The sequence below is a fragment of the Danio aesculapii genome, chromosome 21 (assembly GCF_903798145.1).
Source record: "Danio aesculapii chromosome 21, fDanAes4.1, whole genome shotgun sequence".
NCBI lineage: Eukaryota > Metazoa > Chordata > Actinopteri > Cypriniformes > Danionidae > Danio > Danio aesculapii.
The window spans coordinates 26,939,888-26,965,979 of NC_079455.1; the positions used below are offsets into that span (position 1 = coordinate 26,939,888).

At 35.3% G+C, this 26,092-nt stretch overlaps 1 protein-coding gene across 9 annotated transcripts in view; it reads right to left on the minus strand.

Annotated features, from left to right (window-relative positions):
• The window catches only part of rimbp2a (RIMS binding protein 2a), a 75,408-nt gene that overhangs the window by 40,378 nt on the left and 8,938 nt on the right, over positions 1 to 26,092 (minus strand). For all 9 annotated transcript variants that reach the window (XM_056446495.1, XM_056446494.1, XM_056446489.1 and 6 more), the window contains exon 3: positions 7,231 to 7,314. The gene's annotated coding sequence lies outside the window, so the exon portion shown is untranslated. The remainder of the gene's footprint in view (positions 1 to 7,230; positions 7,315 to 26,092) is intronic.

Genomic DNA, 26,092 nt, shown 5'->3' on the forward strand with positions numbered 1-26,092 from the left:
AACCCAATACTGGGAAACACACATGAACACTCATTCACATACACTTCGGGCAATTTTAGTTTATTCATTTCATCTATACCGCATGTCTTTGGATTGCGAGGGAAACCAGAGCAGGAAACACACGTGAACACGGGGAGAACTCCACACAGAAACGCCAACTGGCCCAGCCGGGACTCAAACCAGCAACCTTCTTGCCGTCAGGCAACAGTGCTAACCACTGAGCCACTGTGTCACCCAAATGTAATTGTTATTTAAAAATATTTATAAAAAGGCAACACTGAGAAAGAGAGACAAGAAAAAAATAACCTATCAGAAAATACATCTACTAGAACAAGTTTAGAAAGTCATTTCAACGCCCCTAATTTGAGCGTTTAACACAGCCGTCCATCTCGTGAAGTTCTCCAAGTGCCACACCCCTGGCAGAACTCTGTAAGCATCTCTGACTCAGCATGCTGTCTCTTCCTGACTAGCTCACATGTCACAGTATATCAGGTGGCAGGTTTGCTCAACGGCAACTACAGAAGCATTTGAACTTTCTTGTCAGAAGCCCTGTCTGTCAACCACAGTGTCACCCCGGACATGACAGCTACTGCACACAAGGGCAGCGCACACTCCACCGCCTCCGAACGGCGACCACCGCAAACCTCCCATGAGATCACGTGTTGCATTTTCCTCATATACATTTGGGAACATTTCAGCCATCATGTTCTATTAGTTCATATGAAAGGACAGTCTTTAACCTCTGCTCAAGGGACCTTTAAGAGGTCGCTGAACTGGCTGCACATTGAAATCGGGAGTAAAAAATATGCAGTTATGTTGGCTGTGCAGTCGCGGCTGATTAAACACAGCTTTAATGTGGCGAAGATTAGACTACCATAGGATTATCAACTGAAACTCACACAGGGATGTGAGTTAAAGCTGCAGCACGTATCATACCCAAGAATCCGGCTTCTGATTTCCATACGGATGGATCAAGAAGGAGAACGGAGAAAGGAGGAGACGGTCTTGGGAAGAGAGAGAGAGAGAGAGAGAGAGAGAGAGAGAGAGAGAGAGAGAGAGAGAGAGAGAGAGAGAGCAAAAGCGTGCCACAAGAATGGACTAATTCGAGCAGACACGGCTGCCCGATCCCCACCCTCCAGTTTGGCCCCTGGTTCTGCAGCTGCTCAGAAAAGCTTTGCTCATCCTTCCACAACATTTACTGAGATGAGGCTCTTTACATGGCCAACCACTGCAGCATTGTGGATGTATATTGGGTGTGTGGGTGTTGTTACACAATCACAGATGTATACCAGAAGAAATAGAGACTCAGTAAATCCGTAGGTCATGCGGAATTGAGGAGATAATTTCAACACATTTTAGTTATGTTAAATCAAATGAACAAGTGCATTGTTTATTAAATGTAATTTAAGAAAAAGGACATTATTACTGTATGTGGGTCAAAGACAAAAGAAGTTTAGAAGTTTTTCTTTTACAGACAGTTTATCCTGTAGAATGTTTGTAAAACCTTTTTACTTTCAGTATTTAAAAAAGAATTGTAACTAATTTTATTTTAATGCCTCAAAAAAGTAATTTTCCAAAAATATATATATATATATATATATAATAACCATATATGGTAACACTTTATAATAACTATAGACTACGAATCATCTATTAAGCATTAGCAAATAGTGAATTAATTATCTGTTAAGCATTAACTCTACATAAATACATGTTAGTAAGCAGTTTATAACTGCAGATACAAATGCTTAATTCTTGACTTATAAGCACATTTAAAATGTGCTTAATGATTGTGTTTTCATACATTGTTACTGATTAATTTTTCATGACTAGATTATGTATTGCATTATTTACAAATCATTTGTATTTAAGAGTAGTTAGGGATCTTTAAGATCATTCAGAATGAGTTAGTAAATTACTAATAAACTATTCAAATCATTTTGAAATTTCTTCAACATTTATTTATTATTATTCAGGCATATATTAATAGTTCATTTGTATGTTAATAAATGCTTTATTAACTCAACTTCATCCAGTTTTGGCACCTAAATCTAAAGTGAGGACTATTTACGCTTTATAAATCCCTAATAAATAACTCTGTATAAATTGAACAATAAATATTTGCAATTTTATCTAAAAAGTAAAACTACTGTAAAGTTTAAACATTGCTGAATAACATGAGTGTCAAAATATAACATAAAATTGGATAAAACAACAATATAATAATGTAACAATATAGTATGATACAACATTTCAATGTTATTTAGTGATTTAAACTGCACAGTACACTAAAAAATGCTGGGTTCCACACATTTCCTTCATGTTGTTGCAACACAAATCGATTAAGTTAACTTAATTGTTTTTACAAATTTAAGTTGATTAAACATAAAACAATTAGGTTGTTCCAAAACAAATCTCAAGAATTGCGCTGATTTAGCTCATTTTAAATAAGTCGCTTGAACAAGCAGCAAAAATATTTTCTTAGTGTAATTTTTTTTTAGTTTATATTGCAAAGATTTATTTTTCATTTCATACAGTTTCATTTGTGTGTCTTCAAACGAATAGAAATGAATAAAGTTTTTTTTTTTTTTCATTTTCATCATCGTCATTTATAAGGTTAGATTTAGGTCACAAAACTGGATAAAGTTGAGTTAATAAACATTTGTTATCATACAAATTAACTATTAATATATGCCTGAATAATAAGATATATAAATGCTAATTTTAATAGTTTATTAAAATTAAATACACATTCTGAATAATCTTTAAAAACCAGCAACTTCTCTCAATTAACCGGTTTGTAAATGATGCAATATTTAATTTAGTAATGAAAACATAATTAAAGTATGAAAATACAATCATTAAAGACATTATACATGTGCTTATAAGTCAAGAATACAGCATTTGTATCTGCAGTTATAAACTGCTTACTAACATCTGTAAATGTAGAGTTAATGCTTAACAGATAAGGAATTAACTATTTGCTAATGCTTAATAAATGATTCATATTGTGTAGTTATTATAAAGTGTTACCAAAAATACATAATGTACATAACACACACATAAGAACTTATTGATATTGAGAATAATAAATAAATAATTCTGTCATTTATTTTGTAATGCTACATTAATTTAATGGTAAATATTTGCTTATCAAACATATCAAAAGGAAAGGTAGCAAAGCCATGATAACAAAGCCATCTCTCTCTCTCTCTCTCTCACAAAAAAAAAAAAAAAAAAAAAAAAAAAATTACTAATGCTTTGCTTCTTAGACTTTACACACCTGAAACTTGTCTATAGCACTTGTTAACTGCTGCTCTTATAGTTGTGTAAATTGCTTCCTTGTCCTCATTTGTAAGTCGCTTTGGATAAAAGCGTCTGCTAAATGACTAAATGTAAATGTAAATATTCCAAAGTCCACAATCTTTGTCAAAAACCCACCAATATTACCAAAAAATGAAAAGACTTGAAAATAGACTTCAAAACTTAAAATCATTCTTACGAAGAAGAGTTTGTTCGGTCCATGTGTTAGTAAATTACAGATTCATGAATTTCTCAGAAAGTTATATGTTCAACAATAAGCACTGTCAACGATATAAACAAACATCGCAGCTTTTTTATTCACTCAGACTTGTTTCTGTCATGCACAACATCATCACTACCAAGATAAATCTCTAATGGTTTCTACATAAGTTATAAAAAGCAATGACCTAAAGACACTTATAAATACAAATGTATTTCTTATATGACTTAATATCCCATATTTCAGCTTTAATACAATCACTGCAGTGTCCTTGTATTGTTGTTTTTTTACATTAAACTCTTTAAAGTAATAGTTCATGAAAATGCAATATTTATTCACACTCAAATAGTTCCAAACCTGTTCAAATTTCCTAGTTCTGTTTAACACAAGAGTAGATATTTTAAAGAAAGTTACAAACCAGTAACCATTAGATTAGATTAGATTAGATTCAACTTTATTGTCATTACACATGTACAAGTACAAGGCAACGAAATGCAGTTTTGGTCTAACCAACAGTGCAATAGCAGCAAGTGCAGGATACAGGTATAAGTTATAAAGTGCAGTTATAGAAAAACTATGGTAATATTTACAGATGGATGTACTATGAACATTATATACAGGTTGTATTAGCTATGAACAGATTTACAATAAATGAATATATGTACAGGATGCTATTAATAATCAGGAGTGGCAGATAGATAAACAATTACAAATGTCCATGTGCAGTGGGTATGTACAGTTCAGATAAGTGAATCAGTGCAATGAATATGTGCAAACTTTAAATGTGCAAATGTTAAATAGTGCAGTGATTGTGAGGAGTATTAGTTAGAGGAGTGTGGGGGGTGTATTGGGGGGGCAAAAGAGTCAGTGAGGGGCAGAGTTCAAAAGGGAGACAGCTCTGGGGAAAAAGCTGTTCCTCAGTCTGCTGTTTTTTTAACATCCATTTCAGAAAAAACAAATACAATTAAAGCCAATGGTTACCAGTTCCCAAAGTTGTTTAAATATTTTCTCTTGTCTTCAACAGAAGAATGAATCTCAAACAGGTTTGTGACAAGTGAAGGGTGAGTAAATGATGACAGAATGTTTTAGTTTTAGTTTAACCATCCCTTTAATGTGAATGGTTATAGTGGGAGATGTGCAATCTTAAGTGACATCTCCAGTATGTACCTGTTATAAACAGAAACCTTAGCCTCTGATCCTGCTGTGAAAGCTCAGGGTTTCTCTCCTGCTGAGAGCAGGTGGTGACAATGACAGCTACAGGAGGTCAGAGAGAAATCGCATCCTCCCTTAGCCTGTCTTTGCACTTATGCATATACCGCAATAACCAAATACAGCAGTTTAGACATTTGCCGTGCAATGATGGAAAAATGCTCATTAGACAGATTTGATCCAATTAGACAGCTGTTTGTTATTCAGAGTAACTATCTCTGTGACCTCTCGACATGTCATCTACAAGTCGCAAAACAGGCATCTCATGAAGCACACTAATTAACGCCCCCCAGCTCATAAAAATTATTAGAGTAAATCAACTGTTGGGCTAGCGCTGCTACTTTAATTGCAACACAAGGGTTTTGAGCGACATTATCAAATCAACATAGTTGACATAAAAAGATAAAGATGTTTCTCAGTGAATCATAAAAGCACATCAGAGCATTTGCCACCAAGGAGCATGTGTTTTAGGATCAGACATGCTATTACTGTGCTTTCCCAATAAACACCCACAGGATCTCCAATAATGAGGTGGTGTGTAGTCGTTTCATTCATACCAACCAGATGCTGGATGTCTTATGTGCCCTTTACACTTGTCAAACCAGACATTTAAAAACCTCTGGCTTTCTCATAGAAGACAATATGTCTTCCAAGAAATCACATTGTCAGTGTCAAAAAGTGTTTAATGAAACTCTGTTCAAATAATAAATGAGTAATGTATGTAAATTCAAGATTGACTGTAAAATGACGAAACAATACTGTGAAACTGCAGGCCTATACTTTAAATCTGAATATTGGAGGCTGATTAATCATCCAATGAAATTTCAAAATTTCAGTAATATTTTCAAATAAAATAAGTAAATGAAATGGTAAATTGTAGACCTTGTTTAGCAGTAAACCACTTTCAAAACATTGAGTCAATTACATACCTGTCAACATTGGGAAGTGAAAATAAGGGATATGCCATAAAAAATAAGGGATATGGCACCATAATAAGGGATATGCTGCACCCCCCCCCCCCCCCTTAAAAAAAAAACCCAAATTACTAAATATGTTACATTTCATTGTAAATAAACAGTTAAATGGTCAGTAATATGTTTTATTATTATTATTTACAAAAGAAAAATTAAATTAAATGGTATACATTAGCAGCAAATACATTAGCAAACAGTTCAGCTTATTAAAATAGCTATTATAATGAAATAGATTCAAGCTATCAAATCTCATTAGCCGTTTCTTTACTGTATAACTTACACATTCTGATTACAGAGCAACGAATGAATCTCTTATTTATTTAGATTTTTTCTTTTCATTACATTAAATAACAGGTGTCACTTTAAACATGCACAGATCTAACATTATAATGAAAGCTTTTGATTGCTTTCCTAACTTTTTATGCTCTTTTAGTACGAAATTAGTTGTGTTTGAAAAAAACCTACAAAGATCGACATCTTTAGATATTATTGTTATTAATTATGTGTATATGTCTGTTCAAACACGCACCCAAAACCCAGACTTTAGAACTGCAAAATACGAGAGAATCCCAGTAAAAACGGGAAGGTTGCCAGGTATGCAATTATTGAAAAATCCAACCCTTGTAATAAAAAGTGTCATTTAAATGTAATTTAAAAATAAACTACAATGGGGTTGTCCATATTTCACCCAACTATGAGTTTCAAAGTCACCAGCGATCTAGCCCATGCAGATCGCTGGAAAACTACAAATCTGCCAGCAAAAGAACTACAAGTTCCAGTCATGCACCGCTCACACGCACCTGTTCCTCATTCAGTAGATTACACAAACTCATGGCTGGGAGCTGCTCATGAAGTGATTACATGGACTATATACACAGCACACACACACACCTCTTTGCTGAGTCTTGTTTAACTGTGTGTGACATTATGAAGCGTTTACTTTTCCCTTGCTGTGTTTGACCCTTGCTTTGTTTTGTTTGTTTATTTACATTGCATGCTGCCTGCCTTTTGACCAGTCGCCTGTTTATCGACCACGACTCTGAATTGCCCACATACATCTGTTTGTTCCTGTATTGACCATTGCTTGCCTGACCATTCTTTAAATAAAACCTGCATTTGGATCCACACTCCGTTGTCTGCGTCCCCATCACATTACAATGAATTACGACAACCCAATATGTTTTAGGCTGTATTACTTTAAAAAAAGGTAAAAGGAAAAAACTAAGATACTAAAAGATACTAGATAAAGATACTAAAAAAACACTTATTGGATATTTAGTAGTAGGGTTTTTTATTTTTAAGTAAACTAGTCAAATAATCAAAACATGAAAACAAAATGACTAGCAAAGCCAAATGTGTTTTTGAAGAGCAGTATTGATTGTGTTTTGTCAAGAGCTATGAAAGCTTGACATGCCTGCCTAGAAAGAATTTACAAGAAATCCAGCTAAAATTAGGAGAATAAAAAAGACTCATGTAGTCTTTGACATTATCAACCATGACATTATGTTAGTAGCTTGTACTCACCAAAGTCTTCCATGCTAACGTCTTGTTCTTCACTTCCCTCTCAAGGACCTGACACCTTTTCCTCCGCTCGTTGACCTCAGACTCCTAGAAAGATAAAGAACGAGAATGAAGAGACAAGACCAAAAATAACTGATTTACCTGAAAGGATTCAAGTAGATATTTTGAGAGAATATTTGAAAGATGAATTCACCCAAAAGGATTGTAATTAAACAGTTTCCAGATACTATAAATGCCTTTAACTCAGAAAGATTTCGCACTAACTCTACATACACATACAATATATGTTTTTACAGACACATTCCAGTTGTCACGTTTGATTTAGTTTTTTTGGATTTGCACTTCCAACATAGTTTCTTGTTCCCTTTGTTTTCATTTGTTCTTGTTTCTATGGTTACTTATTGTATGATTGATTGTGAACAACTGTGTCTTATTTAGTTTCTCATTTACTCCAGTTTTTAATGCCCTGTGCTTCAGGTCAGTTTGTCGGTTCATGTCGAGATTGGCTGAATCGATTCTGCTGTTTCTCCTTCATTCTCAGTGTGCAATAATGTTTTGTTTTGTTTAAGCCTTATTGAATAAAGACTTGCTGCTGTAACAGATGCTGCCTCAATTCTGGCTTGCTCCTGCAACCAGTGCTGACACCAGTTAATTCAAAAGGAATTTGCACTAGAAAGTTTCGCATCAGGTCTAGAAAGTTCACATTGCAGATTTCATTCGGTCGATCATATGAATTTGTTATAAAGAACAACACAAAACATGCACAAGTTGCATGAGTTATGTATACATCCTAAAACTATTAACAATAGCCCATATTGCACCTCACTAATTATGCCTAAAATGTCACTTACATGAAAGCACCTTAAACTTAAAACAAACATGACTATTTCTACATAAGTGGTGCAGAAATAACGCTGATCTGATATAACTACTATTATTACCTTAGCTAATGCTGTGTTTCAGAAAGTTCAGAATTTGGATTTTTCCCAACTGCAAATAATAGCATCTGAACCCCACTTTAAAGTCTGTGTGATTTTATTTCAGTAGGTTAATGTATTTTAAACCCAAACAGATTATTCAGTAGGAGGCTGGGGTTTCTTTTGCTTATCATAGCAAACTAATAATAATAGAGGCATAGTTAAGGATATTAATATGCAGTTGCTTTCGAAGGCCTCAGGTTGACATCAACAGAAGGGCCACCACTCCAAAGGCAGAAGAAGTATTTTCAGTGGACTAACCAGCATGAATTAATTATTCACCTTAAAACAGGGGTCTCAAACTCAAATTGGTGGGGGGCCATTTCAGTGACTGACAATTCATAGGAGGGCTGTTTTAACATTCAAGAAAAAAGTGGAAACCTGACATAATTGATGTTTTTTGTTTCTTGTTGTACATATTAAAGGGCCTTGAATATTAACAAAAATAGAGCTTTAGTAAAAATAGAGCACTTATGGACAAATATTTTAGCGTTTAAATCGGCAACAGAATTAAAACGCATGTGTGTTACTCTTGACCATACACTGAAAGAAAATTAAAGTAAAACTAATCCGAATGCAGTACTTTAAATGTCGACTAGGTGGCGGGTCAAAACCACAAGTGGCTAGACACGACTGCACAACAATGATAGTGGTTCAAAAATATGTTTTGGCGGGCCGAATCGCATTATATTTTTGACGTCAACCAATCAGATGAATCCCAACTCACTATAAATAACCAGAATTTTTTACCTCAGTTATCTTTGTCTTGAAGAACCCCCCTTCCACCCCTACTCCTCCCCCTTATTCTTGGTAGGGCGACATGGTGGCCCAGTGGTTAGCACTGTCGCCTCACAGCAAGAATGTCACTGGTTAAAGTCCTTACCAGGCCAGTCGACGTTTCTGTGCGAAGTTTACATGATCTCCCCATGCTAGCGTGGGTTTCCCCCGAGTTTTCTGGTTTCCTCCCACAGTCCAAAGACATACGACATAGGTGAATTGACTAAACCAAATTGGCACCAAATGAGCTCTTAATCAGCAGTATATCTCTCCATAGCAATCCTTAATTTGTCATTTGCAATAAATAAGAAGGGGAGTTCTTGAGACCTAACTGAGCTTAAACTTCCCTCTCACCTTGCAAATGGAAGGGAGCCCCGGACTCAAGGATTTTATAATCTCAGGGCTTTCTACCAGGACAGCATGCCAAACACGCTTTACAATCAATCATCAACTAAGTGTGAACTCTTGAAACACTGTAAATTTTGATTTCATGCAGGAAAAAAGTTAAAGTTAGTTACTCTTTAGGTTAACATTTAATTTTTAGTTAAACAATTTAATGCAAGTTAATCCACTAAAAAAAACTGTTTAAGTAATCTTCAATCAAATTCTGACCATTTGGCTCCGCATTTGGAGCTTCTCTGTTGATGTCATTAAGCTTGTAAACTCAGGGTGGATCAGATGTGCCTGACATCATCAGTAAGCCGTATAATTTGATGGCTTTTACATTTGGACATTAAGTTACCTATGAAGTTACCTGATGTCAAGTGTTAAAATTACTTTTACATTAGATTTGACATATAGTTAAAACAACTTCCTTTTCACGAGCTGTATATGAAAAAGCAAAAAGTGTCATTTTCTATTATTTTTATTTAGCTTTTTGCCATAACCAACACATAAACACAAAACGCTCTGGTTGTGTGATGATGACATCGTGTGGCCAATGAGATTTGTAAAACTCACTGACCTCTGAAGTGGGTTAATTTAATTATGCCCAACCTTGTCTTGAGCGTGGAGTATAGTCTATTATCTCCATTACGTGCTTTTTAATCGCCATTTAAAATTCTGAAACAAAGGCAATATGAGATGAGCTCTCCCAATCCTCTGCAGATAGATACTATTGGTGATAGACAGCATCTTGGGCCAATCCCAGCACAGTCAGTATTATTTTGTGAACAGTGTCAGAGAGGGCATTTAGCATAAAGAATGTACCTTGGTGAGCCAGAAAGAGATGTCTGTATGTGCGTGAGAGTGTTTGACGCCCAATGGAGGGATCTTTTAAAGCAGCAATGCATAGCATTAGGTCTCATGAGACAGGGGCAGAGAAGGAACAGCTGGGAGCTCAAACCTAGTGGTGTGGAAGTAACAACCATTTCATCTGTGTCAACATGTTACACAGCTGAGCTTTGCTAAACCGAAGGCTTTTTCACCCAATCCAACCTCATTATACCAGGACAACACCTCCCATTAAATGAGATCAACAAAAAAAAAAATGATGATGATTTATCTGTGCTATTATCACTGCACTATAAATCCTGGTGTTGCTCATCTGGCAAAAATGACAGCCTCACTCACCTCTGTTAAGTCAGAGAGAGCAGTCAAGCCGTATGCATTGCGTGCATGTGTGTTTTACAGTGGGGGAGGGGACTCTGAGGTTGCTATAGAAACCTACTCATCCAGGTAGTATGTTAAGCGTAAAAATGAGCAGCCTGCTTGGAACTCATTCACTATTCATTGTTTAAGCAAAACTCAAAGGGCACGCCAAACTCCCTCCACATTGAAGACATTGCGAGACTGGAAATACAAAACAGTTCATGTGGAACTGTACACCCTGAAAGGAATCACCATGACGTGGTACATCTCCCAAGAAGGAAGTGCATGTCATTGGGAAGGAAATCTTGGGTTTCAGGTTTTCATCTTCTTTATCACAAATCAAATCTCAGAGTGAATGCGGCTTAAAAATAGGTCACATCCATGTGATGTGCTTACTTTACATTATGATCACTGTACATTAAACCACAAGTATTCACTTATTCAATGTTGGCCAGTGCAAAACCAAAAAGCACAAACTAAATATTATAAACAGAATCCTCAAATAAATACTGCTTACATGTGCATGATTGAATGCCTTTATTGTGTATGGGTATGATCTCTTAAAAGATGCATATCAGAGTTTAAACTGACAAGGGTTTAAACTGTACACAAATGTTTTGTTTGTTATGGCTGTCCAGTGCATAAGTTGTACAGGTAAGAGGGCATGGAGCAGCAGCTCATTTGCATTTAAAGGGTTCTATTTAATGATCTAGGTGCAAAGGCTAAAGCGCATGCCGCAAAAACAATAAGGGCGTGTACGAATTCACTTTTGCTATTTTAAGGAGGGAAAAATATGATTTGCACCCTCGTGCATGGTCTAACATGGTTGTGCTTATTTTCTTAATGAGTTATGGGTGTGTTTTGAGCATAACGTGCATTAAACCAATCAGAGTCTCATCTCACATTCACTTTAGGAGTCAGTTGTGTCACGCCATGGCGCATTTGCTATTTACATGGCAGACATTGTAAGTGAAAAAACTGAACGCTTCACTAGCGAGAAAACAAACCATTTGCAACGTGAGGATAAAGAACGAGCATCCTCCATTCGGCCTCTTTACTTTCTCTTTATTTTTACTTTTTACTTTACTTCTTTACTCTAGTGGAAAAGGAAACGGTGTTGTATGCACTCCAGTGACAACATCCATTAGCCTGCATTTTTAATTTTGCTTGTTAAGTGCAAAGATTTGTTTCAAAACTACTTCCAAATTCAGTTCTAATTTCCAGCAAACGAATTTATAAACAATAATACTGAAGTGTGGTCAAAAAACTGAGTTATATCCAAACATGTCCTATTCTTATGCCCCATATACTGATGCATACGTCTCCAAAACCTGACAGGTGAACAAATTTAAACTTGTTTTTACTTTAAACAAATATAAATATGCATATAATAAATAATACTGCTAATAATAATAACATTATACAAAAGCTAATTGTCATAAATAAACTGAAAAAAGCTCCCAATTATCCGTAGTGTATGAGTGTGAATGAGTGTGTATGGATGTTTCCCAGATATGGGTTGCAGCTGGAAGGGCATCCGCTGCGTAAAACATGTGCTGGATAAGTTGGCGGTTCATTCCGCTGTGGCGACCCCAGATTAATAAAGGGACTAAGCCGAAAAGAAAAGAAAATGAATGAATGGTGCAAAATGTGAAAATTAGGGTTGTGCTGGTCTAAAAAAAAGAGCAACAAATCGCGCCAAACACATCTTGCACCTTATTGCGCCGGGTGTATGATGTGGCCCAAAGAGACTCAAAATAAAAACATATTTTGATTTACACTCAAAAAAGGTCATATACAACATGGTATAATAAAAGTTCATTGAGGTATTTCTGGCTAAAACTTCACAGACACATTCTGAAGCACATGAGACTTGTAAAATTAGTTGAAGAAAATTAATGTATGCTGGCTGGAATGATGTCAAATTAAATTAATATTTTTCTCTCCAGGTAAATGCAACTTTACCATTATAGTAAAAAAAAAAAAAATTCCAATACAATTTATAAGCAGTATCTTTTATTCAAGTACTCAAGTGGTCCTAAACCTCTCAATGCAAAATGGAGTCATTGGCGTATTAGAGGGTCTCCGTGTTTGTGAAAAGAGGTTTCTTGGGAGATGCAGTACTATTCATAGCTCTCTCCTACACATTTCCAGTGTTAATCTCTGAAGTGCAGGACTACAGGGATACTGCTTGGGAATTCAAAATAGACAAGTGTGGTGTGCCTGGCACACACTACACATGAAAGGACACTGGTTACTATTCAGCACATTTGAGGAAAGGGAGGAAAGAGGTGTGACATGAGTATAAAGTACAGAGAGCAGGTAAAAAGGTATAAAAAATAAGTAAATCTCAGAGAGCTCAGCGACAAAGGCAAATAAGAACCATAATCATTGTACTATCATTGTATCTTCTGGACTTTCTCGTGTGTTGTGGTGGAAGCTTCCTCCTGTGAACCCCAGAGATATATGCATGGGGTGTGATAATGATGATGCTACAGTGTTCAGGATGTCAACATGGTGACTAATGAATTCTTGGCTCAATATCCAGCTGTCCCAAGACTTTTGGTGCCATAAAACTCCTGAGTTGGTTAGCATGTAAGTCTGTAAATTGAATTCAGCCTCTGTATAAACTTTAATGAACAGTTGACGAAAAAAAAAAATTATATATATATATATCATATATATATATAAATATATATATCACCATTTATTATAGGACCAAGTTTCTTTTCTAACCCTTTCTAGAGGCATAAATGTAATCCTAAACCATTTAACTTGTTGAAGAAATGAATGATAATTATTTTCCAAGAGGCTTGACAGTTAGCATGAAAGTTAGCATGGTTATCACAACAAACTGCCGATAATTTTCCTATTACAGGGTATATGCAGGAATCCTAAAGGAAATTTCAATACCTTTTTAAGACTTTTTAAGACCTCAGTATATTTTAAGACCTCATCGCCACTTCGCCAGTTCTAATCAGTATCAAACCTTTAACTTAAGAAGCAGTGGTAATAAACAGTTTAAGTTAAATAAATGAATGGAGCACAACCGTGCAACAGAACATAGAAACAAACCTTGAAAGAATAAATTACGTAGTTGTTATCAGCGACAGGCTTCAGCCACTATTTAAACACGTCTTTCTCCAACCAGGAGTATGCTAACTTGCATTATTCCATTTTGCTGTCTGTTTTGCTCTATGTCAGGGCTATTAAATTAGTTAGTCATGGGGGCCAGTTCATGAAAAGTATCCCAAATGAGGGACTGGAGAGATATGACTTGCAATATGAGTGATGACCCAACAGCATATAAGAGCCCATATGTTTTTGCTCCTTAAGACACCTACATTGGATTTTTCTACATTAAAATGTTAATACGTTGTATTTTAAAACTACATAACATCACTGTATTGTACAATGTGGCTTTTTTTTTTTTTACAATCATTCAAATGTTGCATTTTAAAGCACAACAAAAGCAGTGCATTGCTTAAGGCTTCTTCTGCATTCGGACACATTCATATGTCATGTTTTGAACTGCATAACAATTGTGGATGCAACAATTATAGATTTTAGTTTTAAATTATATAGTGTGAAGAATGATCATGGTGTCACGGTTATCACGTCTAATGTAAATTTAAGCTTTATATTTGCTAAGTATTTAAATGAACTGTTATCATCTGCGTTCATACATACATAATACATACATCATTTTATTAATTTATAATAATTCGCCTAACATATTTTTTGTTTACATTGCACTGAAAGCCACGCACAACTCTCACCGCTACGGCGAGAGATGTTTTCTACTCTGTGCGTCTATAAGGCACGAGTGCCTCGCTTCGCTTGCCCACGCAAATTGGCATATATTCCAATAGGGCACATAACAAACTTGCGCGCGGAAAAGACGCGATATGTGAACGGCCCGCTGCTATAGATAATCCAGTGTGCGTGCGTAGTAGCCTTGGTGTAACTATTAGCTCGGAACTTTAAACTAGCGCACAGGTAGCATAACTGGTGTTGAGAAGCCTTTAAGCTTAAGAGTGTGTCCGGAGCTTGGCCGGACACACCCGGCCCGAACCAATCGAGGAAAACAAATATATTTCTGCTTTTTTGGAGTCAAACACTTTTGGACAACGCTTGAACAAAATTTAAGACCTTGTAAAAACAGGATCAAGACTTTTTAATACCTTTCAAGGGCCTTAATTTTCTTATAATTGATTTATCAACTTTAAATACTTTTTAAGACCCCACGGACACCCTGTATTAGCTTGCAGATTATGGCATAATATCAGTGACCCCCAAAAGTTTATGAATTTTGCATGTTCTGTTCATCAAGATAATGTTCATAAATTAACCCAAGCCTAAAAACAAACTCCAGAATTAAACAATATACACCACAATCATGACTTCAGCATCACCACCACAAGTTTTCAACAACTAATTCAGTCTGGTACATCTTCAAGTTGAAAAGTTTCAGCAAGAGTATAAACAAGACAATAAAACTGCAGGCATGTGCAGATGATTTTACCTCCTCATTGGAATAGTGTCTATACTCCCAGATAAACTTGTTAGTTCCAATTAGCCACTTAGCAACTACCTTTGTAAGAATATGTAACAGATTAAAAGATTACTCTGGTATTACATATATATCAATCTGTCATTAAATGAAACATGAAGATATCCTGCATTTTTTTTAACTTAAAACATTATAGCAAACATAGAAATAACACAAACAAACATTGACTTAAAGATGGTGGAACAAAAGTCCAAAAACACTAGCTTATTTACAAGTACTAAGAATCTTTCATACAGATTTCTATTCAATTTCATTATTTCTTGTGACATTTCTGCTCATCTCACTAAAAAAACAGCCCTCTAGATCGCTTTGACGGCATTTTGAGGCAGCTCAAGATGACTTGTTAGCAGGGTATTACAATACCGTCATTTAAGCCTGTTTCGCCATCATCCGAAAAAAGCAACAGTGACGAATCTGGCTCCGACTCAAGACATAGAGAACATCCTGACTTTGAACGTGCGCTAGCTTAATGTATTAGAAAGCCCTTCTTTGCATGATAACTCTTGTAAATGTCCTGAAGCTAAGGGCCACTTAATTAAGACGAAGACAGAGGACCTTACATTAAGATTTACATTTCCAAAGGGAATATACAATGCAATACTAATGATGTCCATTAAAAAGATGATTATGGGTCTTGCTCTAACTATGCACATAATAACGCCCAGCTTTAAAAGGTAGTGAGCATACGAAGAGATGTGCTGACTGACATCTGTTACAAACACTCATTTGCATCACTGTCTGAGCGAATTCAAGAACTATGTCTGTAGGAAGACCAGGAGAAGGCAGGGCGTGGGGTATTTTTAAATAAGTCAATAACTATTGAACACCAAGTGTCACTCAGCTAAGGCGGGGGATTCGCTGTAACCATGACAACCGGCCAGATGCAGTGAGGCGGCTGACAGCCTAGGTTAAAAAGTCTGACCCTGGACAACCTATCAAACCATCAAACATAATATCAGAGTTTAGAAAATCTCCCGTCTGCTTGCTTTCAATTCATGGAAGCGCAAAAAAGCAATGAAATGCATCTGCTCATTAAAGAGCAGGTGACACATGCGTTTGATGATGCATACATGTCTAATCTGACATTACGCTTCTGAAAAATCACACAAAACCTTCCCTTCTTGCATCATCCTTCATCATGCATCTAAAAGCATGAAAATACATGATGTATGAAGTGAGGCAATGGCCAGATCTGAGCATGCATACTGAGAGAGAAAGAGAGAGAGAGGATTTACTATGCTGCACAGCTCCTCATGCAGAAATGCACACTGGAATCCCCACAGTCAAGCTGCAGGCAGAGGAAGGAAAGTGGGAGAAGCCGAGAATTGTAGCAAGAGAAGGGGAAATATTTACCGTTTCGGTTCTCGGATCCAAACGCCTTATAAACCTCCTCAGAAAACAGTCTATCCTTTTCTATCTGCAGTCTTCCTCTCCTGCTCAGTCTTGCTTCCTCTGGGCGTGCAAATGTCAAGCAGCGGTAACGGCAGCTCTCTCTCTCTCTCTCTTTTTCTCGCTCTTCTTCTCTCTTTACAAGGCCTGCTTCATGCTGCAGAAGCAGAGGCACACTGCTCCCCCACCATACGCTACACTCTGCCCTCCATCCCCTCCCTGAGTGACTGATGCTGAGTGCGGGTGGAGGAGAGAGAAAGTGGGAGGGGAAATGATGGAAATAGGCTGTTGAGTGGGTGGCAACTCCTAAAACCATTAAACCCCTCCCTGCCGGTACCAAACCTCAATGCAGGAGTGAAGAGGCTCAGGGAAGAAGTGGAGCTAATTGGGAATTATCTTTAACATGTTTATGTACTCCACATCCTCATCAACAGGGATCAGCAGCAAAGACGGTTTGAAATGGGTTTCTTTTTCATTGATATCATGCCGGATGTAATTTAAAATAAATTCTTTAATTATAAGAATGCTTTTACGGCATGTTCTGTATCTATAGTCTAACATTTGGTAACAGTTTAGTATGGGGAACAGTTGTCACTTTAAACTAGTTGCTTGCATATTTAAGGTGACTTTATTCATATCCTTTAATCTTATATCTAAACTTAACTGCTCCATAACTACCTTAATTTTTTACCTTAAAGTTTGACTTTCTTTGTTCTGATGAACACAAAAGAAGATATTTTAAAGAAATCTGGAAACCTGTAACCATTGACCTCCAGTAAGAAAAACAAATACTATGACAGTAAATGGTTACAAGTTTAGATAGGGCTTTAACTCGATTATGATTAATGAATGATTTATTTATTTATTTTGCCTTTGTGTCAAGTTTCTTCACAGAGGTTTTCTTTTTTCTGAATGCTACTTTAATGTACAAGAAGCTAAATCTAGCTCATTTAACTGGGATGGCCAATAATATCCAGCTGCAGGCTGGATATCTTTTTACATGTAATAAATGTATAACACTATATCAATATTTTACTCAAGCGATTTAATAGTATTTATTTGCTTAATTTTCTAATAACTTTTTTATTAATGATTTCCCACATTAAATACTATAATAATTTATAGTAAGAAATATATTGTTTTTAAACCATAAAGTACAGGTGATCTGTTGTAATTATAGTTGCAACAAATTTAGCATTAAAAACAAATTAACTGTTAATAATAAAAAATAAATAAATAAATAAATAAATAAATAAATATATATATATATATAAATAATATTATATTATATATTAATGTAATTACTGAAATTGGAAACCATATTTGTGAAATTCAATAGGTGGTGATAATGCTCTAAAGGAGTTAGTTAGTTACCATATATGGTTTGCCTAGATCGTGTGTGCTAGATTGTGTGTGCCTGAAATGTGTGTGGTTCTGCGGGTCTGCAGCTGGATATATCTTGGGATGGGAACCGGCGGATGTGCAACAACTTTAATCATAAACACATGCGAAGGCTGCGCCGGTCCATACGCGTGCACTTGATGCAGAAGTATAAATCAGCCTTAACAGAGTCGGGTCACGTGACTCCACACGCAGTAGGGAAAGTCATCAAAAAATTGACCTGAAAAAATTTGATTGATTATAGGTTCTGAATGTCTTTTTTTTTTTATTAATTGTCCAGCCCTATTTCCAGATTTCTTTAAAATATGTTCTTTTGTGTTCAAAAAACTCAAACAGGTTTGGAACCACTTGAAGGTAAGTAAATAGAGTAAGTTTTGTATTTTCTTGAGGCAAAAGTCGTAGGTAATAGTAAATATGCAAACTAAAGTGTTAACTAATGTTTTCTACATTGTTTACATTAATTCAAATTAATAAATTCAATAGTAGTTGTAGTATACTTTGAGTAATGCTGGAAACCATAGATTTCCAATTTTCAAAATATATATTGTGCTCTGCAGAAGAAAGTATAGTTCATACAGGTGATTAGATGGACTTGTTGGTAAATTGGCAAACTAGAGTAAATTCTTAGGGCCGTATCATACACCCGGCGCAATGCGGCACAAGGCGTGACACAATAGTTGTTTGCTAGTTTCAGCTTGGCGCAAGAGTCGTTTTGACGTTTTGCGCCACGCTGTTTAAATAGCAAATGCATTTGCACTCATATGTGCGCCCATAGGTGTTCTGGTCTAAAAAAGGAGGCGTGTTGAGGCGCATTGCTGGCGCATTGCTGGCGCGTTGCTATTTTGAGAAACTATAATAGATTATTCAATAGACTAGAACAAAGCCGGTCTATAGTCCAGCGCAGAGCGCGTTAGTTGTGCGCTTAGCTTACACATTGCTTAATACAGACAGGATGTAGGCTACAGCAATACGCAAATATCTTTACATATGAAAAAGAATTAAAATATTAAGAATATATACATATATATATATATATATATATATATATATATATATATATATATATATATATATATATAGGATATAATAAGGATATATATAGGATATAAAGGATTAAAATACTACAAAACATATTTTCTAGGCTACATAAATATAAAAACCATACTTTCATGCCTTTTTCATCTCGGGAGGCTTTTTCAGTTCATTCATGACAATTTGCTTTTGCATAATGTTATTATTATTAGCTGTATTATTTATTATATGCATATTGATATTTGTTTATTAAAAACAAGCTTAGATTTGCCCACCTGACAGGTTTTAGACCATATGGGGCATAGCATGTGTATTTGGATATAACTCAGTTGTTTGAGTACACTTAGTTATTATTGTTCATTTATTCATTTGCTAAAAAATAGAACTGAATTTAGAAATAGTTTTGAAACAAATCTTTGCGCTTAACAAACAAAATTTTTATTTATTAATTTTTATATTTATTAATTTATTTATTATAAATTTTTATTTATTATCTGTGCATACAACACGTTTCCCTATCCACGAGAGTGAAAGCGAATGTAAATAATGAGGAGGCTCATCTCTCATTCTGGCGTTGTAGATGCTCTGTTTAACTGTTTTCTTGCTAGTGAAATGCTCAGTTTTTCCACTTTCAAAGTCCACCATGTAAATAGCAATTGCGCTATGGCTCGATGCAACGGATTCCTAAAGGCAATGGGAGATTAGACTCTGATTGGTTTATTTTCAAAACACACTTATAACTCATTAAGAAAATAAGCTCAACCCTTTTAGACCATGCGCCATGGTGCAAAGTGGATTCTTCCGTCCTTAAATTAGCAAAAGTGGATTCTGACATGCCCTTAATGCGTTTGCGCCCTGCGTTTTGCGCATGGATCGTCAAAATAGAGCCCTTAATGTCAACAACAGTCATGAATTAACATTACTTTTGATTCTATTCATTTTAATTTACTTTAGATTTTACCAATATAACAAGACTACTATTAGATTTTCTTCATATAAAAATATGATCTAAAATATTATAAATAAATGTAAACAAAGTATTAAACTTATTTACATACTCCCAGGGCCGTTTATATTGAAGTTGATATTTAGGCGCACCATGTTGGTGTTTTGTAACATCTCATTTTTACGACGTGGGTCATCCTTCCAACCTGGAGGACCAGGACATACACACATACATTACGGACAATTTAGCTTACCCAATTCACATATAGTGCATGTCATTGGACTTGTGGGAGAAACCGGAGCACCTGGAGGAAACCAACGTGAACACGGGGAGAACATGCAAACTCCACACAGAAATGCCAACTGACTCAGCTGGGGCTCGAACCAGCAACCTTCTTGCTGTGAGGTGGCGTCGCTACCCATTGTGCCACCGTGCCACCCAAAAAAATATTATACTAATTAAATATTTTTATTAACATTATATAACATTAGAAATATTTTTTTTAAATCTGTATTAAGGAGGTTCAAGATTTCTCATTCCAATCTATACAGCCCTGATTTTTATTTTTAATGATTATTTCTGTTTTAGCTTGTTAACAAAGCAAAATCTAATTCAGCATGCACACACACTGAGGCACATGTACAGAGGCTCATGTTACTTCAGTACAGCCTCTTTACTTCTCTGTCTGCTGTAATCAGCAATGCTTTAAGGGAGTCCCATATCTGAGAAACCCTGCAGCCAGACTGATACAACTACTTGCAAACATGACTAGGTATAAAATGATGCAGGATGTGGCTTTCAGAGTGCTGTAAGAGTAAGGTTTACACACCGCATAGAAATAAAGCTCTGAGTGTAATGGATACCAAGCACCATACCACAAAGATTTTAAAGCGCAGATGAAATTGTGGGATTCCATATGTATGAAGGTGGCCTTTATAGATTTTCATTTTAAGGGAGTGTATGCATTACAGAAACTATAATAGTGAGCACAGTGAATAATAAAATATTTGTAGAGAAACTAACAGACAAGCTACAACTAAATGGTTTGCTGAAGCTGTAATTTAAAACCAAATCTGAAGTTTTTGTGAGACATGCATTGTAAGGCTAATCACTAATGTGAAAGAAATATATGAAGAGCTTAGATGCAAAAACCTCTAAATCCCATCTGAAGTGTTTCCCTAAAATTAGCATTTTTCTCAGCCTCCTATGTTTATATTAAATTATTTCACTCTAAAGGCAATGAAAAGAACTTATTCGTCACTATAAATGTAAAATTACTAAGCCTATGCATAGGAGTCAGAGAAAAATGCAAATTTTAGAGGAAAATATTAAGCGCCATTTGCCATCTCTAGGGTTTACAGAGAATTGTCAGAAAAAGAGAAAATATCCAGTGAGTGGCAGTTCTGAGGGCGCAAATGCCTTGTTGATGCCAGAGGTCAGAGGAGAATGGCCAGACTGGTTCGAGCTGATAGAAAGGCAACAGTAACTCAAATAATCACTCCTTACAACCGAGGTATGCAGAAGAGCATCTCTGAATGCACAACACGTCCAACCTTGAGGTGAATGGACTACAGTAGTAGAAGACCACACCGGGTGCCACTCCTGTCAGCTGAGAACAGGAAACTGAGGCTACAGTTTGCCATGTCTCACCAAAATTGAACAATAGAAGATTGAAAAAAAGCATTGAACCTTGTTGAATTTATGCCACAAAGGATTAAGGCAGCTCTGAAGGCAAAAGGGGGTCCAACCTGGTACTAGTAAGGTGTACCTGATAAAGTGGCCGGTGAGTGTATATACCGTATACTCCAAAATACTGTTTCAGGGAATGCAATATGAGTAACACTTTAAAATAAGGTTCCATCAATGAAAATGAAACAAAGTTATAGTTTAAAGTTTCAAAAGTTTTTAAAACATGTAAAAATGTTCTGCTACCATTCTTCATTGTTTCACTTAAGAATTTGTTTCATATAGAAAGTGTTCAGCTTAGATTTCAAGAGTGAAAAAGTGTCAATTTACAGTCACCCTTTTCAGTTTTTGTGTACACTGTACAAGCTTATATTTAAATATTAAATCAAAAGGTCAGAACAGGTACATTTGATTTTTATCATTTTAATAAGAAATATATATTGTTGATTCATCTTTTTTTAAATGTGGTCAATTAAATATTGATTCCGAGAAGCCTTGAACTGAACTCCTTTTTACATTTACTAAGTTGCATATTCTAATTTAAAAGCTTTAAATTAATAGTTTAATATACATGATTGTGTATGTTTTCTTTTAATTAATTCAACACTTAACTGATGTTCACTGTTAATATGAAAAAAATGTCAATGATATTTGTGAATATGTAGTATACTGTAACCCACTTTTACACCCTGTGTAAAAGTGGTTGAACAGTGGTTGAAAAGAAATGGGAATGTGTTTCCCATCTTAGTGGGTCCTTTTTCATTCAGCAGAAGAAGGAAATACATACTGGTTTGGAACAACTGTAGGTTAGGTAACTGACTGCAGATTTTTTTTTGATGTAAAATATATATATTCTATGCACATTCAACTAAAGTTCCTACTTGAATAAAGAAAAATAGCCTCACGAAAGCGATGTTAATGTAAATGCAGTGTCTCTTTGGGGGGGTTTCGAGGATATATAGCAGAGGGTATTTGCCCCAGAAACTAAACCGAACATCTTCCCTCAAGGAGTTGTTTGTATGCTCCTTTCCACACAGAGTGTCGACTCTAAAGATGGGAATTTACAAGCACCAGAGGAGTAAATATTAATCCCAGGTTTTACTTTACGGGCAGTGATTCATTCTGTTTTGGCAACTGGCATGCAGAAATCAATTGTGAAAATTGCTTTGAGAAAACTGAGGTCACAATATTATTCCCCACGGCCAATCATGCTCATAATATACGACGTCCACATAATGTTGTGGGTTTTAAGAAATTAGGCAAGTGATTAACAAAACTGTCATTTAATGCAGAACCTTTAGTCTAGAGTTTAAATGTTGCTTATTTTAAAATACTATATTTAAAATCTACACAAGACTTTAGATGCTCATCATTTTTTTAAACATAACATTTCCTTTGCAGCCATCTAATATTTAGTTGCCCAAGAGTATATATTTAAAAAACGTTGATTTTATAAAACTGGTAAATTATTAAAACAACTTATTGTTTATGGCCCATGAATACATACAAATCATAATTAAAATTATTGTTATAATATTTTTAGAATTAATATTATAACATTTTTGCCAATGCCAAATTTGCCTCACATTAGTATTGTTGGGTTATTACCCCAGGTCTTTGAAGAAATACCTAAATTCAAGGATTACTCAAATCACCATAAATTACAACACACAATCAGAATGAATGACAAATTTGGCTGGAACTGTTGCTTCTTGCCCTGCTCTAACTTCTTAGACAAGGATCTTGAATGGAGTGGACCTCCTGCTCCAAATGACTCCAGCGGTCGATGCAATGGAGAGGAAAATACAGTTAAGTGAGCAGCACAGCCTTGCTAAAAGATCACTGTCTGAGTCTAATTCTATTAGAGGACATGGCAACCCAAGCCAGGGCCCAACCCTTCCGTTATAACCATCTCTTCTCTGGACTGGACACATTCTTACAGAAAACACAATGTACTGTTGAAATTTATTTTGGTTCAGCTAATTAAGTAGATTTGTCTCTCTCCAGACCATCATTACTCTGTATTAATTGCTTTTGTCATTATACTCATGACTGTTATTATCAGGAAACCAATTACACTAGACAGGCTTTTCTATAGTAATGCTTTTGTTACATTCCTTCAGCCATGGTGGGCCACCACACCAAAAACATCCCCACCATGGCTGCAGGTTGTCAGTGACATCACAGTTAAGGGGGTCAACGGGGATTGCACCTCAAATGCAAGTGCAGTGAATACATGGATTTCTATAAGAGTATGCACATTGGCAACGCCATTTGTTGTCTGTCAGACTTTCTGTCACTTCAATGAAGTCTGTACATACAGTTAAAGTCAGAATTATTGGACCCCCTTTGAATTTTTTCTTTGTTAAAATAATTTGGGAAATGTTTAAAAGAGCAAGGAAATTTTCACAGTATGTCTGATAATATTTTTCTTATGGGGAAAGTCTTATTTGTTTTTATTTTGGCCAGAATAAAAGCAGTTTCAATTTTTTTTTAATTATTAGCCCCTTTAAGCTATATATTTTTCGATAGTCTACAGAACACACCATCATTATACAATAAATTGGCTAATTACCCTATCCTGCCTAGTTAACCTAATTAACCCAGTTAAGCCTTTAAATGTGACGTTAAGCTGAATACTAGTGTTTTGAAGAATATCTAATTAAATATTATGTACGGCCTTTATGGCAAAGATAAAACTACCCAGTTATTAGAGATGAGTTATTAAAACATATAACATGGCGTTGGGCAATAATTCAGGGGGGCTAATAATTTTGACTTCATCTGTATGTATTCTGCCAGAAACACACAGTGTAACTCACAAAACTCTCCATTAAATTACAGAATACTTTCATTGTTAACGTGTATAACTTCCTAGGCAAAAGATTGTGATTAGTGCATCTTTTAGTACATTATTTGTTTTTCTGTGGCTTGAATGAAGTCAATATTTGCTTTCCAAATTGTGCATTATACAATTTGCATTTATACACTATGCCTTCTGAAGTATATGCACTTATTGCACTCAACTATGTAGTGTATGAGATCCCAAATTAAACACTAATGTTTTTTTTACTTCAAACCGTTACCCTTTCGAGATTTAACAGTTGCCAAATTAGTGAAATAAATGACCAAACATTCACCATCAGGAGGTGGCATAATCACATACATGGGAGAATTTTGCTTGAACAATCCAAAAAAAAGCTAAGAAATCCAACCTCAGTACCCATTAGCTTCTCCCCTTCCACTATGCAAGTTGTGACCACGAGCACGAATGATCAACATTCCACAATTCTGTTTATCGGTTTAATAACTGCATCATTATTTACAAAATGCACTACTTACACAATTTATTTCTACCCTGTAAAACCGAACAGTCAACTTTATCAAATGAAATGAGTGTGATTAACTCAAAATTGACTAAAAATTAATTCTTCTCATTTGAAAAGAGTTTTATACTCAGTTAATTAAATTCCTCATTACTTCAACTTAAATGGAGTAAGTTCACAATACTTGTATAGAAAAGCTTTTTTTAACTCAAATGGTTCGTTGCAATCAGTTTCCTCAAACGGTTTGAGTTGCCTTAACTTATTGGGTTTTACAGTACTTGGTTTGAGTTCTCTTCATTTATTGGGTTTTACTCTGCTCCAATTGCTTCTTTTACTCAAATGGATTAAGTTCACAGTACTCATTAGGATTAGTTTTTGAACTTAAATGGTTTGTTGCAATCGGTTTGCTCAAATGGTTTGAGTTACCTTAACTTTTAGGTTTTACAGTGTACAAAATGGAGTAGTACAGTGCATAAGTTTGCAAATTGGGATGCACCTTAGAGTTATAATAATACAGATTATGCTTTCCATTTGGTGTTTTTTGAAACATTAAACACATTGGTGCCACTTTGTTCATTCTTGAAGTGAACTTTTTGAGGTTTAGTGATTAGATCAACTAGTTTAGACTGCTAAACAAAATGCATTGCGTCTGGTGTAGCCACAAAAGAAAATATATACAGTGCTCAGCATAATTGAGTACACCCCAAATTAATATACATTAACATTTATCCAATTCTCTGTGAATAAAGGCAATGTATTTTGGTGCATTTAAACAAAACAGATTTATTAAACAGATATATTTATTAAAATAATAATTAAAAATAAAAGATAATACAATTAAATTCAAGCAAAATATTACAAAAAAAAAACTATTACAACCTTCAAAATTTCAACTAAATGTAACATTTTTTTTGTTTCTCTTGATTTTTCCTCTTTTTAAAATTTATCGTTATCGCAAGTTATTTTGTTAGAAAAAGCTCCAGATTTGGCTTCAGTACTGACTAATCTAATGTATATATTGTAAAGCTTCCTATTAAAAATATTAATTAAAAAAAGATTTGTGAGGGGTGTACTTATAAATGCCGAGCACTGTAGTTCTAGCCTAGGGGGTGAGTTCTATGCACCCATGGGCAACACCCCCTCCCCCTTCTGAAAATGAGCGCATCTG